Below are 20139 nucleotides of genomic sequence, written 5' to 3' on the forward strand. Positions count from 1 at the left end.
GCGAGGTCACACCGAGCGTCAAGCTCATTGAAATGGAACGAAACCACGGCAGACTATTCAAAAATGGACTCGAACGCCCCCCCAGAACTACACATGCTGGCTATTGTGTTTCGCAACATGTTCTCTATGGCACGTCTCTACTGGGAATTGTAGTTTTAAAAGACGTTTTGGTTTTTTCCCAAAATTAGAAGTTGACAGTATTAAATTGTGTACAGCCCTGGAGGTTTAGGTGATAGGAAACACATTGGTGTGTACACATTTAAAACATGTAATTACTAAATGGGTGAAAATGTCTTGTATCCATAATGGGCAGCATTAATATATACCCACATAACAGCTCATTGTTACTTTGTAATTCTACTCCACTACAATTCAGAGGTTAACCTGGTATTTTTATTCCATTACATTTATTTTAGTTACTTTGCAGATTCTGATTTATGATGTGAAATATAAGCAACCCTTAAAGCAGACTTTAGTTACACCTGAGTAAAATTCAGGGAAAGGTGATTGTCAAGTGCCAACAATTAGGAGAGATATTTGATTGTTGGTGCTTGAGAAGACTAAACATTTATCTGCAGATCTCTATAAAGTATATTAATTACTCGTTATTCTCTACTAATAGTTAATTAAAAACAGTATATAATTGCTATTTTGCACATCCCTTTCAAGATTTCAAGATGTTCTAAGGTTTATCATAGGGCCACAGATTCCACAACAGTGCATTACAAGACATCTATAAATATGTGTGTATACCTCCACCATTAAACTGTCATATTCTGCACATTTCTTATACTATCTACATACTGTACATAAGAGTATAATTAATGTGTGTAATATCAGTTAAAATAAGGGTTTCAACATAGTTAACATTGCAAGAAAGCAATATATTAGACGTTAAGTACTTTGTCAGGCTTAATATTTATCTGTAGATCGATACTCCCAAAGCTTTTTTCTTACTTGAAAGAAGACCTTAACCTAAAGTATTATTTAATGTTTGAATAAAGGTTAATTTGTTTTTCTGTTTTGCACATCCTCCTATTAATATCTTTGTACATCCTGCACTAAACTGTTTTATTGTAGAGATCACTTACAGTATCTTCTTGATTTTTTATATTCTATATTTCTATGATTGACCTTCTACTTTCCCCCTATGAAAGTATGTACTCTTAATATTTTTTTCATCAAATAACATTATTTAACAAAAATAAAATTATTCAACAAAAATAATTCAATAACGTGCTTTAACCACTAGGTGGTGCACACAAGGTACACACAGCATACTAATAATAACTTTGTATTTTTAGTGTAGGATACTTATGTATGTATAACATCTGAAGATATGTAGTTTTATTCATGTTTTTACATAATTTTACAGGATATTGCTATACTATTTCTCATGTTTTACTTCTACACATTAATATCTGATTTGTAAAACATCACAGACAGAAAGGTATATCCATCATTTAATGGTAAGCTATTGAAATTGTAATTCCATATATGTGTCTCCCATCACCCAAATCCCCTGACTATTCTCTCAACTCAGTATTTACATTCTTATATTCAAAGAAAATCAGTAATATCTTTAAAAACTATAGTAATATCTTTAAAAACTATAGATTACTTACGTAACCCCAGTTCTCAGAGTAACATGAAGTGAGATGTCTCACAGCCAGTCCACGAGTAGAATGAGCACGCAGGCCCGTTGGTGCCTGCAAACCCTGACTCGTATAAGCCAGAGCAATCGCTTCCACAATCCAGTGGGAGAGCCGTTGCCTGGTAACGGGCTTGCCCTTCTGAGGGTTAGCCCAGGATATAAAGAGTTGGTCATTGCAACTAAACTCTTTTGATCTGTCCATATAGGTGCATAAAGCACAAACTGGACACAGCAAATTCGACCGCTGTTCCACAGAGGAACACAGCGGCGGAGGAAATGCCACAATGTCAATGGGGGTACATGAGCCAACCACCTTAGGTATAAAGGCAGGGTTGGGCTTCAGCAACACTCTCGTTTGCCCCGGGGCAAACTGAGTGCATGAAGGATGTACAGAGAGCGAATGAATGTCAATGACTCGCTTGGTAGATGCCAGAGCCAGTAACAGCACTGTCTTCAGTGACAGGTGTTTCATGTCAGCTTCTTCCAGGGGTTCAAATGGAGGTCGAGTGAGCCCATCTAAAACCACTGCCAAGTCCCATAAGGGCACCAGTGACCTGGAAACAGAGAGGAGCCTGCGAGCCCCTTTCATAAAACCGCAGACCAAAAGATGTTGGCTAGCCGTCTTTCCCTCAAAGCCCACATGGCATGCAGCAATAGCAGCCAGGTACACTTTGATCGTAGAGAAAGCTCTGTGTTGATCAATTAGGTCCTGTAGAAATGATAAAATCAGATGTGTCCTTTTTGAAAGCACCACTCCTCAAACACCCTCCACTTACAGTCATAGAGAGACCTGGTGGAGGAAGCTCTTGCACTCTGAATAGTGTTTATCACCTTCTGAGGGAGCCCCACTGTATTCAGATTGTACCACTCACGGGCCAGGCCCATAGTGCCAAGCGCTCTGGGTGTGGGTGAAAGATCGTCCCCCCGCCTGATACAGTATGTCCCTGCGTAGTGGGAGCTGCCACGGCTGCCCGCACAGCAGCTGATATATCTCCGCCAGCCAGTACATTGCAGGCCAGTGCGGAGCTATCAGGATCAGTGTGTGGCGTTGTTCTCTCACTCTGGCCAGAGTTGGGGGTATCAGAGCCAGGGGTGGGAACGCGTACAGAAGGTCCGGAGGCCAAACGTGCGCGAGCGCGTCCACTCCTCTGAGAAAAGGCAGAAAGCGTTTTAGGGTGAGGAACACCGCTAAAAGCTCCAGATAATTTATGTGTGACCGTTGGAGGTCTCTGCTCCAGAGACCCCTCACAGGTCGACCTTCGTATATACCCCCCCAGCCCAGCAGACATGCGTCTGTGGTGACCACCTTCCGCGATAGGACAGCACCCATAGGCACGCCCCGTACTAGAAAAGTCGGGTTTAGCCAGTGGCGCAGTGCCATTACGCATTTCATAGTGACCATCACTCTCCGCGCGCCATGACGCGCGGGGTCCAGTCTGAGGGCAGCTACCCAGCGCTGAAACTCCCTCATGTGTAAGCGTCCCAGTCGTACCACCAGGATGGCTGACGCCATGAGCCCCAGTAACCGCAGACATGATCTGAAGAGAACATATTTGCGTAGCCGGAAATGAGCGAGGCGAGCTCTGAAGGCTTTCACTCTTTCTGCTGACAGGCGGGCTGTAAAGGGCACCAAATTCAGGTGTAGGCCTAGGAAGAGTACAGTCTGGGCTGGGGACAACATGCTCTTTTCTGTGTTTATTACGAAACCCAGATCGAGCAGGTGTTTTACGAGGACATTCGTCTGCGTAATAGCCTCTTGCCCCGACTGTGCGAGAAGCAGCCAGTCGTCCAGATAAGTTGCCAAGCGAATACCCTGTTGTCTTAACGGGGCTATCGCGGCTTCCGTACACCGTACAAACACTCACGGGCTGAGAGACAGACCGAAGGGAAGGACTCTGTACTCGTAACAGACACCCTGAAAGGCGAACCTCAGATATTTCCTGTGTGGGTAATATACTGGGATGTGGAAATACGCATCTTTCAGGTCGACTGATGTGAACCAGTCGTTCTGGCGCACGAGACGCAACAGAGATGTGTGAGTGAGCATTCTGAATTTGTATCTTTTGAGATATTTGTTCAGAGCTCTCAAATCTAGTATAGGCCGAATTCCGTTCCCTCCCCGTTTGGGAATACTTGGAATAAAAGCCGCTCTGACTCTGTTCGGCGGGTATTATCGATATATAGCCTTCTTTTCTAGGAGCGAGACAATCTCTTGCTCTAGAATATGGGCCGACTCTCCCCGGGCTTGTGAATACAGAATGCCCGAGAAGTGCGGGGGGGTGACAGCGAATTGGAGCCTGTAGCCCCGTGTTACTGTCTTGAAAACCCAAGCAGAATCTGTGAGCATCTTCCACTTTTCGCTTCTTAAAGCGAGCGGAGATGTCACATCTCTGTCGTCTGCCCTCTGTGTCTTTATTTGTTGTGTTATGGGGCCCTCTAGTGTCTGAACACGGTGGTACCCCAGGTTGACAACCCCGGCCGACACTGCGCATGCGCGTGGCGGTGGTGCCTTCACAATCCCGTCTAATGTCCGCCTTTTGAGAGAGGCCGTAGCCGCTCTCAAAAGAGGGGTAGACGACAGACTGTTTATTGTTTTTATTGTTTGTCTTTTCATTTGTATTGACTGCGCCCTTGGCTTCAAGCCTGGAAACGACAGTGGAAAATGATTTATTAGGAAACAATAATGATGACATGTGTTTGTGTGACTTAAACAGGCAGCGGAACTTGCTGTCCTTGATGTTAAGTCCATTTCCCTTATGGCGCGAACTTGAGGATGACGTTCTGGCATCACTCGAGGCGGCGGGAAGATGGGGGCATGATGGCACCCCGAAAACACATGAGCATCTAACACTGGAACGTGTTCCGGAGCTGGGGAACAGGGAATTTCCAGGAGAGGAGAGGAGAGGAGGCTGTCAGGCCGCCCGCTTCTTCTTCCTCGCCTGGTGGCTGAAAACCTGGGTCGGCTGTGCCTGAGCGGCAGCTGCCGGAACCGGAGATCTTCTTGGCCAGCTCATCCTCGCCTCGTGCCTGGGCTGGGGACCCGGGATGGGCTGTGGTCTATGCTGCTTCGGTATCTTGAACTGGGCAGGACGTGAGGCAGCTTGAGTGAAGGCCTGCCGCGGGACCGTTGAAGGTGGCGGCTGGACCCTTCGGGGGAGACAGAGCTGGAGAGCCTCGTCTTCCTTCTTTTTTGATTCGCATCTCAGCTTCATTGAGAGCCAAATATGCCCTCGGGAACAATAGGCATGTCCAGAACATCCTCTTTTTCCCGGTCTGGAAGGTTCGTCAGGTTGAGCCACCTGGCTCTCTCCTGTACCACTATAATTCCCAGTGCTTTGCCCATGGCTTGGACTGCACAGCGCTGCACACGGAGGCAAATGTCCATGATCGCTGTGATCTCGTCCCACACGGCAGGCTCAGGTTTGCTCGACAAGTCTTCACAGTGCTCCGCCTGGTAGGCGTTCAGCAGCAAGGAGACGTTGAGTGCCCTGGCGGACAAAGCTGCGGCTTTATAGGCCCGTTTGGTCATCGCTGACTGAAAACGGTCCGCCTTTGCCGGTAGTGTGGGGTTCCTGCTCGGTGTCGAAGCCAGCCTCGGTTGGAGGTGGGCTGCCACCAGCGGTTCCATGGGCGGCATGCGGAGCAAGCCAAGCCTCTCCATACTGTCACATTCCAGGGAGGAGTCACCCTGGATTGGGGCCTTGTTGCTGAAAGGGCGGTCTCTCCACGAGACCGACACCTCGTCCAGCATCTCCGGAAAGACTGGAAGGAGCTGCCTCTTCGTCCTCGCTGCTTGGGGCAATTGCTTCCCCTCGTAGCGAGATCTGGAGGTCTCCTTGGCCACTTCAGGCCATGGGATGTCCAGCCTGGATGCAGCACGTTGACACACGGCCTGCAAGTCCATACTTAGGCAGGGCGAAGCTGGTGTGCTTTCGCCCGGGAGAGTGGACATCGCTCCCGGCTTTGCAGCCTGAGCCGATGAAACGAAGATGTCATCCTCGTGCTCGACCGAGTCGGACAGGAGGAACTCAGAGGCATCCTCTTCTTCCTCCATATAGTCCAACTCCAGGACATCCTCTGCGGGTGGAACCATGGTGAGGTCCAGTTGGGAGCCCCAGCTTGACAAAGTGCGGGCTCCGCTCTCGCGGCTCTTGCCGCCACCGGACCCCAGCCTGACACGGCGCGGGGCTCCGGTTCAGCGGCTGCCGCTGTTATTGAGCCCCAGCCTGACACAACGCGGGGCTCAATCTCTGCGGCGGACGCCACCATGTCTTGATTGCCGGCCGGCGAATCAGCGGACATGAGGGGGTCCTGTCCCGACAAGCTAGCTTGGCGTGCCAGCCGTCGGCGGAGGCTCTTAATGGTGAATGCCATGCCCACACGAGCCGGGGTTATCGATAGCCTCCTGGGCGTGTTCCAGCCCGAGGCAGGACGAGAAGACCTGGTGTGAGTCTGTGCCTGAGATTTTAAACCCGCAGCCGCATAGCCGATCCTCCGAGTCCCTGACATCGGCGTGGAGTGGACACGCTAGTAACAGGTACGTTACTGAGAAAAAAATCCAACCTTGTCGTTAATCCGAAAGGAAAAAGCGACGGCGTAGATTTTATTCTTTAAAGAATATGAACTGGTGTGTTAATACCTTTTGTTTTTATCTCCGTCTCTTCTGGTGTGAGAGAGAAAAGAGAACGTCCTCGCTACCGTGGTGTCGGTGTGGAGGGAAGAAAAGCTAGCAACAGGTATGTTACTAGCTTGAAGAAAAAATCAAAACTTACCGTAATTTCGAAAGAAAGAAACGGCGAGGCAGATTACAATATTAACTATTGTGTTAATATTGTTCAGTCTTCTTGCAAAGCAAAAAAGTAACCGGCAAGCGCCCGTCGACCGAATGTTAGCTTTGGTTCAGTCTGTGGACCGTTAAGCTACTGATGATTCGAGATGTTCTCTGAGGCGAGAAGAGGTGTTTGAATGACGCTGAGTCGTAGCGCAAGCTACTTATAGGGTGGGTGGATTCCCTGACGTAGACGTCAAGATCACCAGCCAATCAGGATTGGCGTAATGAGATTGATGCTTCTGTTTGCATACGCGTTGAGGCGCATCCCATAGTGAGACATCGAACGGAGTGTTATGAATGAGAACTACAAGTCCTTTTCTATCAGCTGTGAACCGTTATGATAGACCCTCCAGAAAAATGCGGGCTAAAATGCTTGATTATGCGATTAAACATGCAGGGTTTTTATGTGATTTTATGCTGTGAAATTGCGGGAAGTTGCGAAAAAGAATAGATATTTTTTTAAATATTGGGCTGTCTTATTTATTCTCTCTCCCACACAACCTGCCACTAACGTTAAACCCCTTTCCTATTCAATCAAACACATTCAATGTTTATTTATTGTAAAAGCAATTGGGCTGTTTTAATCACACTCTCTCTCACACACACACACACACACACACACACACACACACACACACACACACACACACACACACACACACACACACACACACACACACACACACACACACACACACACACACACACACACACACACACACACACACACACACACACACACACACACACACACACACACACACACACACACACTTCTCCGCCTCATTCTGTTTTCATTTACTCGTTCGTTATCTGACCAGCTTCAATCTTGTAGGCTACTCACTTCGTTTCTTGTAGCCCTCGAAAGGGTTTTGGAGGTTGATGCCTCGGTGAACGTGAGTTGTTTGGCTTTCTTGTCCGCAGCAGCAGAAAGCATTTTCGAATGTTTGAATGAATCAAAGTGGGTCGTCACCGTCTAAGACTTATGCTCCAACACACAGTTGCACGGGGTGCAGAATAGTTTCCCCCCACTTTCGGGAAAGACATTGGGGTACTGCTTTGCCCGGTCTTTAGCAGAAATGTTCGTCGGTAAATGAGATGGATCAGATTTTTTCATCTTGGTGTTTTCTCTCTCGTGTGAGTTCCACACTTTCACTCTACGGTGTTGTTTACCTTCTGTGGTGCGCGAACTGATGACGTCGCATCATCATCATCACTACTTCACGTCAAGACGAGTTCACTTTTTTTTTCTCTACTTTGTGTGGAAAAATGCGGAGATTATGTGGCCTTTTGATAAATATGCGGCCTTTTAAAGATCTGCGCCATTTTGCTGATTATGCAGTAAATTCTGCGATCGCAGAATCGCGTTTTTCTGGAGGGTCTATAAATATAACCTATCTACCAATTGGATCAAATATAAAAGTCAGCCGAATTACTATTGATACTGCAAAGAGACTTATTTTGTGAAAAGAAATGCAAGATGTTGTTTAATTGTTGATATATTTATGATCCACGTCACATTTTCAGTTTTGGCGGCAGTTCTTCAAGTTTGTCCAGAAGTCTTCTCATCAGGGCTCTATAAATAAAGAACTACGGCAGATGTGTAATATTTAATGAAGCCGAACCGTGTATTACAATGCCGTTATGTGATGACTTCCAAAGAGAAAAGCAAGCAAACCCGGAATAAAGTATTGTTTCATTTTTTTTTTTATGTTTTCGGATATCATATCGCAGTAACATCATATCCCAACATGCATTGCGGCTAAAACATCCAATCAACGAGCTTCAAGCTGAGGATCTTGGGTAATCTGTTCAGTGGGTTTGTGGTGTGTATCGCTCGAAATGTCCCTTATAGGCCTACGTCTGTTTCCGGTGACTTTATTTACGGCTAAAAAGCTTCCTAAAAAGCCCAAGATTATAGAATTAAACAAATAAATAAAAACAAGGATAATTGTGTGTTATTGTTGAGTAAATAACAATGTGTTATTTAGAAAATAATAACAAATTAGAAGGAAAAAAAGATTTTCAAAAATACAGATTTCAGTATTTTGAGGCTCTAAGCCCCACTTCTTTTCCTACAGACGGTAAATAAAAAGATAAAACACTGGCATTTAATTTACGTTAGAATAAATAGAATGGTTTTGAATAATATATTAGAGTAAAATCTACATCACTTTACAGCCCCGCCCACTTTTGGTGAAACCAACGCTGTCATTTGAACAGCGATCAAGCCTGAAGCCACAGAAATCTTCTGTTACTGTCCTTTCTTCTTAGAGGAAGTACAGAAACACGTAACTCTGGATTTGTTTTAATGTTTGAGATGCAATAAACGACACAACAGCTTTTTGGCATGTTAAAACTATTATTTTCTGCCTTGCTCATGAGAGTAACAGCTGGCGAAATTACAGCCTACTGATTTCAAATGTGTGCTCTAAAATGATATTTATAAATGACTATTATCATTATTATAAGCAAGACAATAAATAGCAAAGATATGTAGAAAATAAACGTATTTAAGATACGTTCATAAGAAACGTAACGTGGGAGAAAATATGTTTCTAGAATATATGTAGAAAATAAACGTATTTGAGATACGTTCATAACGAACGTAACGTGGGAGAAAATAAGTTTCTAGCTAAACGTAATTGAGAATGCAGTTTAGTTCTGTGGGAACGTAATTTTTAGGAGACATGGTTGGATGAGGAGGTGTCGGCGCCTCTGGCGAATTACCCGGGGCTTTGGGTGGCGATTTACTGCCACCCAAAGTCCCGGACTCCGGGGGACTCCGGGACTTCGGGTGGCAATATACGGCGTGAAGTAGTTTGCGGCCTGCCAGTAAACCTAAAGCAGAAGAAGAAGAAGTGACGTCAGCGGCTTCATTTGCCTAATCCTCCCACAGGGACTTATTCCGGTGTGAACGCGATTTACTAGGACAGTTCCAGCGACTAAAGAGTTCGGGGGGTCTAAGTAATGGGAACTAAGTACGGCAAAGTACTTGGTGTGAAAGCGGCTCTTCTCATCCACATTTTAAATTAGCCTATAACAACAAGGTTAACCCCGCTGTCGTGTTTGGGTCAAATCTGACCGATTTACTACTCTCATCCATCATAACTATTGTGTTTGATATTTTATTGCTTCAAGGCCTTGTCAATGTCCCCACAGCAGACATTTGAGCATGTACTACAGCTGATCACCACTTTCATTCAAGTTTGAGTAAACTTTTGGTATCTATGGTGTCCCAGTCAAAATGTACCACCATAGAAATGAATGGGTGACTTTAGATTATGTTCCTCCATCAGATCGTACATTTTCAGTTTGTATTGTTTGAATATTCACTGCAGTTTAAAAGGGGTTTAAATCACACCTGGTGATGATTGATGTTTTTTGCGTTAATGACATATCGTCAAATGTGTGCACAACAAAGTAAGGGGGGAGAAACAAGCGCAACAAGGTTCACCTCCAGTTGGGACTGAAATAAGAAGAAGTAGTAGTAGTAGTAGTAGTAGTAGTAGTAGTAGTAGTAGTAGTATTCGTGAAGCCGAAAGATCATCAGGATGATTGAGACTGAGTTTTCATCATGAGCCTGAGTCTTCATCATGTCTTCCCCATGAGCCTGAGTCTTCACCATGAGCCGGAGTCTTCATCATGCAGTCTTCCCCATGAGCCTCAGTCTTCACCATGAGCCTGAGTCTTCATCATGTCTTCACCATGAGCCTGAGCCTTAAATATTAGCTACAGCTCTCTCAGATGGTGGTAGCTCATTAGCTGGACCTGTTCTTGTTGCTTTAGCTATCCGGCTCTAGAGGAAGTCGAGGCTGTCTGTGTGCTGGTTGGATCAGCAGTAGCTCTTCCAGCCTCCACGTGCCTGTCATGAGCCCGGTCATCTGGACACAGCATGCTGCTCAGACTGTTAGTCTGTTTTGATTACTTAATGAAAGTGTTTATCTGGACATGCTCCGTTATTTCTCTTGTCTTGGCCCTGGGCATGTAATGAGAGCAGCCTTTTCTTTGGAGGACAGAAAATGTGGATGGCGGATTACAATGGTCCGGCTGGCGAGTCATACGGTATGGCTTCTAACTAAATTACTGCAATTAAGGTCAGCCTCTGTCCTGCTTTAGGAGAGTCAGGAGAGTTAACCACACACACACACACACACACACACACACACACACACACACACACACACACACACACACACACACACACACACACACACACACACACACACACACACACACACACACACACACACACACACACACACACACACACACACACACACACACACACACACACACACACACACACACACACACACACACACTAGCTGTCTGAGACATTACACCATTACTGTCCGGTCTGTAAGCGAGCTGTTCTGATCAGTCAGGCCTCATTGCTAATTCAGCGACACAATTTTCCCACCATATTTTGCAGATGTTAGAAGATATGCCGCTGTCCCTCTGTGGTGTCCTGCCCAATTAGTCCCATTACAGCCAGGCCTGTCTGGAGATGGGGGGGCACTGCCTGGAGGTGGTCAACGCAAGGCTGAAGCACACGCAAGCAGTATCTGAGATACAGAGGAGCATTTTCACCCCCCCCCGTCACATTTTCTCGCAAGTTGGCGGATCTCTGGGTGGGTAAAGAGATGGCCGAGGCGTGGACAGAGTCATGTGATGTCTGCTCAGCTGATTTGAGGTCTGATCACTTTGGATCTGGGATAATGAGGCTGAGCACATGCCTGATGCTGTGCTTAGCCCCAATGGGCGAATACAAGGATGGCCAGCTCCTTCGGACGCTTCAACAGTCCACTCTGCTCACATCATGGAGCACAGCAAAAATGGCTGCTCCACAATACACAATATTTTTTACTATTGACCAATGATGAGCTGACAAATCGAATGGAAACCAATACAAATCCACTTTACAATGAGGTGAGTGGAGATGCTTTTAGCTAAGAAAAGAGGTTTCATATAATTGTTGTTGGGGAAATATTTTTCAAGGTCCATAACTTTGACCCAGTTGATCAGTTCAAACTGTCCTGACTGAGCACAGGCACCTGTAACCTTGGCTCCTGTGCTCTCAGTGTTCTGTCTCCCTGTTCGTGCCTGTTGGCGTCAGCTGATAGAGGTGTTATGATTCTATCTTGTTATGCAGCATGTTGATTATTCTCTCTGAACTAGCTAAATACATGGGTCTGGGGTAGAGTTCTTCAGAATTGACGTGGCAACTCTACCGTGAAGTCAGAACCTCTGGCTCTTGGACTTGTGATGTGAAAGCTCCGGCCGAAGCTCCAAATAAACCATCAGTGTTTGACATCCCACTTCATTGCTACACAGAAGTTTCCCTTACAAATTTCAATTTAATATGACAAATAAAATCGACAACACAATAACATAATTGAATATCATGCTACATATCTACACTGCGTTCACAATTGGCAAGTGAGTATTTTGACCATATCATAATTTTTAGGCATATTTCCCGACCCCAAGCTGTATAAACTTGAATGAAATTTGAATGGAATGGAATTTAAGCATATCAGGTGATGTGTATTTGTGTTATGAGGGCGGGTGTGGCCTAAGGAGATCAACACCCTACATGAAGGTGCGTATAATTATTAGGCAGCAAAATGGGCCAAAAAATAGATTTAACTGACTTTTCAAAAGTAAAACATTTTGAAAGTATTTCAGAGGGATGCAGCACTCTTGAAATGACTAAGATATTGGGGCGTGATCACAGAACCGTCAAAGGTTTTGTTGCACATAGTCAACAGGGTCGCAAGAAACCCGATGAGAAAAATAGATGCAAAATAATTACCAAAGATCTGAGAAGAATCAAACGTGAAGCCACAAGGAAGCCCTTATCCTCCAGTGCGGTCATATTCTAGAACTGTGACCTACCTGGAGGGTAGGGCTGTACCCGAATATTCGACTATTCGAATATTCGTTCGTTGGCCAACTATTCGGGTTTCAATTTCATTATTCGGATATTCGTTTTTTATTTTATTTTTTATAAATGTATGCTGTTAATAAAAGGTGAATTGCCATATTCTTATACTATATTTATACTTTTGAATTGCACTGTTAAAATGTGGAAATATATACAATCTCAGCCTGTGCTCCTGACATCACGTTCACTCACAGTCACGAACGCAAACGGCACGCTTCACCTCGCTTCACCTCGTTTCACCCACAAAATGCAGAAGACTTCAGCTGTGTGGGACCATTTTAAATTGGACGACGGTAAGAAGAAGGCAGTGTGCCAAATATGCGATAAGAAACTGGCCTACCACGGTGGCACAACAACTCTGAAAAGTCACCTGGATGCTGTGAGTAGTAGCCTAGCTTAGCTTAGCTGTTGTCAAGTCACCATGATGAAACTGCTTTATCCGCCGTTTAAACAGCAACGTTACACATGATAAAAACCTGCACTTACTTTGCTTGGAAAATAGTTGCAAGCAAGCAACCGAATTGTTTTTTTATATTAGTTTTTTAATTTTATCCAAATAGTGAAAATAATAGGAGTAACGTGGGAACATCTGGGGCTAAGGCAATTACTGGCATAAAGTTGAGTAGCTCAGCCTAATAATAACTTGTGTCCATTAGGGATGTGCATCTCCATCACTGAGGCCGATGCGATGCGCATCTCGATACGTTACCACGATACGATACATTAACGATACCTTTGAAACACCAGGCGATGCGATACGATACGATTCACCCCTGTTGCGATACAGTTCGATACGATTTGATTCAACATTATGCGATTCGGGGCGATACGATGCGATTCAACACGATGCAAAAATAATGATACTTCAATATGGTACGACAGAGGATTTTTGTTTTATTCCTGATATGCAGCAAATCATACATTAACAAAAAAGTGCTTTACATATTTGGTACTGCACATCCCATCATACCGTTTATTTTTTTACCTTTAAAAGCTCTCCAGAGTACAATTGTATAACACCTCACAGTTAAACAATGTAAGGATGCATTGCTCATGATTAACAATGTGCAAATAACAGCTACCATAGAGCAATGCCCATACAGCTGCCAGCCTGATGTGCTGAACACTCAGAGGCTAACTCACCAGTGAGCAGAAAGCATTGGTTTCTATCTGAACAATAAAGAAAACAAATAACCTTTCACAAACAGGTATTTCATAACTGCTTACAGTAAGGAAGACATTTAAATTATTATTGGCCGTCACAGGCTGCTGTAAGCTAAACATCTCTCTCTGACAGAACACCTCCCTGAGTGATTTAACTCATATGTCTCACTTTCAGGTTTCTCTTTTCAGCCGCAGACCCCATGTCGTCTCTTTATGTGCGTCGCTAAGTTCCTCGTACTACTTGTGTAATTTAAAGCGGCTCGGCATCGTAAACAATTTGCGAGTGATTTTTCAAGTTGACCGTCTGTAGTAATAGTGCCGCGCACATATACCATCAGGACGTTACTGATGGGGTGCGGCTGCGGAGTGATACTGTGTGTATGCAAGTCCGCATCTAGGACGGATCTATGTATCATGGCTGTAGACCTGTTAAGTAATAAAGATACCTCATACAAAGGTCTACGGATACCTTATTACTCTCCATGACCTGCGGTCAACTATATAGCATAAATGACTATTACACCGTCTTTCTTGAACAATCCGAAGTGTTGCCAAACGTTTGATTTGTAGGTATTTTTCGCTGCGCTGTGTTTCTCTTTCTCCTCAACTTCCGTGTGTGTTGATAACTGAGACTCTCGTTCTCCGTAGTGGCGAAGCAAATATCAAAGATCGTCTCTGCTGAACGTTGACAAGATAAGGGGATTTTATATGAATGAATCGGTTTTTTACCGATGCAAAGACGCTACGCAATCGATGCATCGCGAGTTCAACCCAAACTGTAGCCGATGTGCACTCTTTCAACCGGTGCACTCGCATCTTGAACGTTTATGCCGGTGCACCGATGCGAATCGGTGAATCTTAACATCTCTAGTGTCCATAGGTGAATCCCCACGCATCGCAGCCATCAACATCCTCAACAATACAGCAGACCCTACAAAAACCGATAACGGAGAAAAGAAAGATAGAGATAACAGATGCCATGGTAGATTTCATCGCTATGGATATGAGACCCATTTACATAGTCAAAGGCGAAGGCTTCAGAAAATTAATGACAAAGATGGAGCCTGGCTACACTGTCCCCAAACGCTCCAGTATTTTAGATGCCATGTCTCTGAAGTACAGCGATCACCGAGACCAAATTGTAACTCAGATTGAAAACTCAACTGCCGTAGGTTTCACAACGGACATTTGGACCTCGGTGCGTATGGAGGCGTATATATGGCTGTCACCTGTCATTTCATAACTCGGGAGTGGAAACTCTGTAACTTTGTTTTGGAAACCAAAGTAATGGAAGTAAACCATACGGGAGTAAACATTGCAGAACAGCTTGGAGAAGTGGCGGAGGCCTTTGCCATTCCGAATTATAAGCGAGTAGCCGTTGCCCACGACAATGCCAGCAACATGAAGCTGTGCACAGTAGGGATGTGCATCTCCATCACTGAGGCCGATGCGATGCGCATCTCGATACGTTACCACGATACGATACATTAACGATACCTTTGAAACACCAGGCGATGCGATACGATACGATTCACCCCTGTTGCGATACAGTTCGATACGATTTGATTCAACATTATGCGATTCGGGGCGATACGATGCGATTCAACACGATGCAAAAATAATGATACTTCAATATGGTACGACAGAGGATTTTTGTTTTATTCCTGATATGCAGCAAATCATACATTAACAAAAAAGTGCTTTACATATTTGGTACTGGACATCCCATCATACCGTTTATTTTTTTACCTTTAAAAGCTCTCCAGAGTACAATTGTATAACACCTCACAGTTAAACAATGTAAGGATGCATTGCTCATGATTAACAATGTGCAAATAACAGCTACCATAGAGCAATGCCCATACAGCTGCCAGCCTGATGTGCTGAACACTCAGAGGCTAACTCACCAGTGAGCAGAAAGCATTGGTTTCTATCTGAACAATAAAGAAAACAAATAACCTTTCACAAACAGGTATTTCATAACTGCTTACAGTAAGGAAGACATTTAAATTATTATTGGCCGTCACAGGCTGCTGTAAGCTAAACATCTCTCTCTGACAGAACACCTCCCTGAGTGATTTAACTCATATGTCTCACTTTCAGGTTTCTCTTTTCAGCCGCAGACCCCATGTCGCCTCTTTATGTGCGTCGCTAAGTTCCTCGTACTACTTGTGTAATTTAAAGCGGCTCGGCATCGTAAACAATTTGCGAGTGATTTTTCAAGTTGACCGTCTGTAGTAATAGTGCCGCGCACATATACCATCAGGACGTTACTGATGGGGTGCGGCTGCGGAGTGATACTGTGTGTATGCAAGTCCGCATCTAGGACGGATCTATGTATCATGGCTGTAGACCTGTTAAGTAATAAAGATACCTCATACAAAGGTCTACGGATACCTTATTACTCTCCATGACCTGCGGTCAACTATATAGCATAAATGACTATTACACCGTCTTTCTTGAACAATCCGAAGTGTTGCCAAACGTTTGATTTGTAGGTATTTTTCGCTGCGCTGTGTTTCTCTTTCTCCTCAACTTCCGTGTGTGTTGATAACTGAGACTCTCGTTCTCCGTAGTGGCGAAGCAAATATCAAAGATCGTCTCTGCTGAACGTTGACAAGATAAGGGGATTTTATATGAATGAATCGGTTTTTTACCGATGCAAAGACGCTACGCAATCGATGCATCGCGACTTCAACCCAAACTGTAGCCGATGTGCACTCTTTCAACCGGTGCACTCGCATCTTGAACGTTTATGCCGGTGCACCGATGCGAATCGGTGAATCTTAACATCTCTAGTGCACAGAGATGCTGAAGAAAGAACCAGAGAAATGGGGCAACGTTCAAGGGGTCTACTGCTCAGGACACACGCTACAGCTGTGCATAAATACAGCCCTAAAACAGGACAGAATATGCTGCACAGTTGCGGCTGCCAGGAATCTTGTGGGACACTTCAGAAAAAGTCCAAAGGCTACAGCTGCTTTGAAAGACAAACAAAAGCAGCAGAATGTTGTAGTGCACACACTCACAAATGACGTCGCTACTCGATGGAACTCTACGTGTGAAATGCTTGACCGACTGGTGGAGCAACGATGGCCAGTGACAGCTGTTTTGGCAGATCCCAGCATCATGAAGAAAGCAGATCGCACCCTGGACCTGACAGCAAACCAGTGGAAACTGGCACAGGAGACAGCAGAAGTGCTGGGGCCCCTAATCACGCTCACAGAACTACTATCTCAGGAGGAGAACGTGTCGTTGTCTGCAACAATGCAAATGCTCTTTAACCTGAAGAGACGCCACCTGTCACCGAAGGAGGATGACAGCCCTGCCATCAGAGAAGTGAAGAAGACCCTCGTCACGGAGATCGACAGCGGATGGAAGCTGTCACTTTTGGAGCACAGCAGCATCAACCTCCTTTCTTCAGCACTGGACCAGCGATTTAAGCAGTTAAAATTCCTCACGAACGAGAAGAAGGACCTCGTCTACATTGAGGTTAGACTAATATTTTAAATTTAAATTATATTTACTATTATTATGCCACACTACTTTATCTTGTGCACGTGACTAATAAAATGCTATTTGATTTTAAGGTTGTCCGCCTGGCTGAACATCTACACCTGCGACAGACCGTTCGGGAGGTGGAAGGAGAGCCGGCAGCAAGCGATAGAGAAGAGGAGACTGCCGTGCCACCCCCCCAAAAAAAAGAAACAGCAGGATATGCTGATGCAGTCTGAGTCCGATGATGAAGAAGAACAAGAACACGATGGAGACAGCGCAAAGAAAGAGATGGAGAAATATTTGAGAGACACGACTACAATCCAGTCTGCCCCACTTGCATGGTGGAAGCACAACAGTGACCGGTATCCCAAACTGGCATGTGCGGCCAAGCACTGCCTTTGCGTTCCGGCCACTTCAACCCCGTCAGAGCGCATTTTCTCAAAGGCTGGCTACATCGTGAACAAGACCAGAAGTTCACTTTTACCTGAGAATGTGGATAAACTCATCTTTCTCGCGCACAACATGAAGAGAGTGTAGGTAGGCTGGCTTACGGCTTAGTCCAGGGGTCTGCAACCTTTTTGACCAAAAGAGCCATTTTGCTCCTTTTTCCCAAACATTTTTTTGTCTGGAGCCGCAAAACATATTTCATAGCTTGATAGCTAATAAAGTTGTGTTTATTGTTATATCAGACAAAAACTACAGTTTTTTTGCATTTATTAGGCTATTTATTACATTATATAAAACTGTTAACCTCTAATAAGAAACAAAGAACTCCTATAAGGAGAATTACAAATAATACACAGGCCTACTTTAAAATAAATTAAACACAGCACTTGGGGAGTCCTCTGCACATTTGAAGGAATTTTTTTTTTATTAAAATGGGCCCACTTTGAAATAAATAAAACATATAGCTGCACCCTAAAATTAGTTAAAGGTAGGGTAGGTAAGAATGGAGAAACCAGCTCGAGTGCGCTAGAATTTGAAAATACAAAACCGGAAAAAATATGCCTCTTCCTTCAGACTTCCTCATAGAGCCCCTCCTACAACACACACGAACGCGCACATGACCAATGAGGGCACGAGATAAATGTGTGCACAGATGGAAGGCTGACAGGCTGACAGGCAGGTAGGCCATCCAGTTATTTTAGCCGGGCCGGCTCAGATGACTGGTCGTGCTTTTTACAGCGCTACGGCTTCCAGAGATTAATTTTTGTATGTATTTATTGTCAAAGCATTTAATATATTCATTGCTATCGGGATGTTAAGAGCATTCCATGGAATATAACAAAAAGTGTTTTCTGAAATAAATTACATACCCCATTGAATTATGACTGAAGATTGTCAGCTGTCTTCCTCTCCGTGTTGTTCCCGTTCATTCTCGATACGTAAAGGCTGCAGTGCAGCACCTTTGACAACTTCTCTCTACATATCAAACATACCGGTAAACCAGCATCGTTTGCTGTGAAAGCATATAACTCTGTCCACACAGAATTAAATCCTGTGTTCCTCCGGTACTTTTCTTTGATTTATCCATAGTTCGCTCATCGAGCCGGGGGTCAGCTTATTCACCCGGAGGAAAAGGCGCTCGGCCGCTCGCGCGGGACCGTAGAAGGATGTGACGCATATTTTAGTTGACCTAATTAAAACCGTTTTGTTTTTTATTTATGTGTCACAGTATCACCTCAAAATACAAGATACGAAACATTTTCAACCATGCAACAAAATATAAATAGTCCTACAAACACTTTTATTTTATTTCCTTCTTACTTTTGTCTAAGCTCAAAGGAGCCAGAGCAGAGGGCTTAAAGGGCCGCATGCGGCCCGTGGGCCGCGGGTTGCCGACCCCTGGCTTAGTCAAATGAAGCTTGCAACCTGATTGTGCTTTATTTGTTTATTTGAAAGATTGGAAAGAAATTGTTTGTTTCTTGAAGTGTATGCTGCTGTTATTGTTATAGCGCTCAATCGCGCTACCTCCCTTGTTCTATTTGTTACAGTTTGTTTTATTCTATATAAAGCCAAGCCATTCATTTATTTGTATTTAAATTGTTCGTTTCTTGAAGTGTATGCTGCTGTTATTGTTATAGCGCTCAATCGCACTACCTCCCTTGTTCTATTTGTTACAGTTTGTTTTAGTCTATATATAGCCAAGCCATTCATTTATTTGTATTTAAATTGTTTGTTTATTAAAATGTGTGCTGCTGTTATTAAAATTGCGCCTTGTTCTATTTATTACAGTTTGTTCATTTATTTTTCGTTCTTCATTTATTTAAATAGGACTGTTTACTGTATCGGTAACAAGTAGGACACTGTTAGGCCTACTGTTACGGCTATGTTATTAAAAGTATTGTTGTTATAACAGAAATATGTGTTTTGTATCTTTGTTTGACTGTTCAGGTTGTAAAATGTTATAGACGGAATTTGGAACCAGATTTGGTCCCCGGGCGAGGCAGAGGACACATTTAGTTTTAATGTTTGCGAGTACTGAGACCATAAATAAATATAAATCGTAATAGTATGCTCTTTCTGCGCTTCTGCTTAACAGCGGTCTCGGATTCGGAGCGTGTTATGAAACCTTTTTGAAAAAAAATATTTTTTGGAATAAAAAATGTATTAAAAACAATACAATCTCTTCGCACCGAATATTCGAATATTCGCTGCTGATTACTACCGAATATCCGGAGCCCGAAAAATGGTATTCGGGACAGCCCTACTGGAGGGCCCAGAAGAGTCAGGTGTTCGGAGAGATGGCCAAGGTGAGGGAGGCTGAAACCACCACTGAACAAGACACATGAGTTAAAACGTCAAGACTGGGCCGAGAAACATCTGGAGACAGATTTTCCAAAGGTTTTATGGACTGATGAGATGAGGGTGACTCTTGACGGACCAGATGGATGGGCCCGTGGCTCAGTACCGGGCCCAGAGCTCCACTTCGACTCAAACCACAGCAAGGTGGAGGTGGGGTTCTGGTATGGGCAGGTATTATTGAAGAGGAGCTAGTTGGACCTTTTCAGGTTGAAGATGGACTCAACAGATCATGATTTT

The sequence above is a fragment of the Notothenia rossii genome (genome assembly GCF_949606895.1).
Source record: "Notothenia rossii genome assembly, chromosome: 7".
NCBI lineage: Eukaryota > Metazoa > Chordata > Actinopteri > Perciformes > Nototheniidae > Notothenia > Notothenia rossii.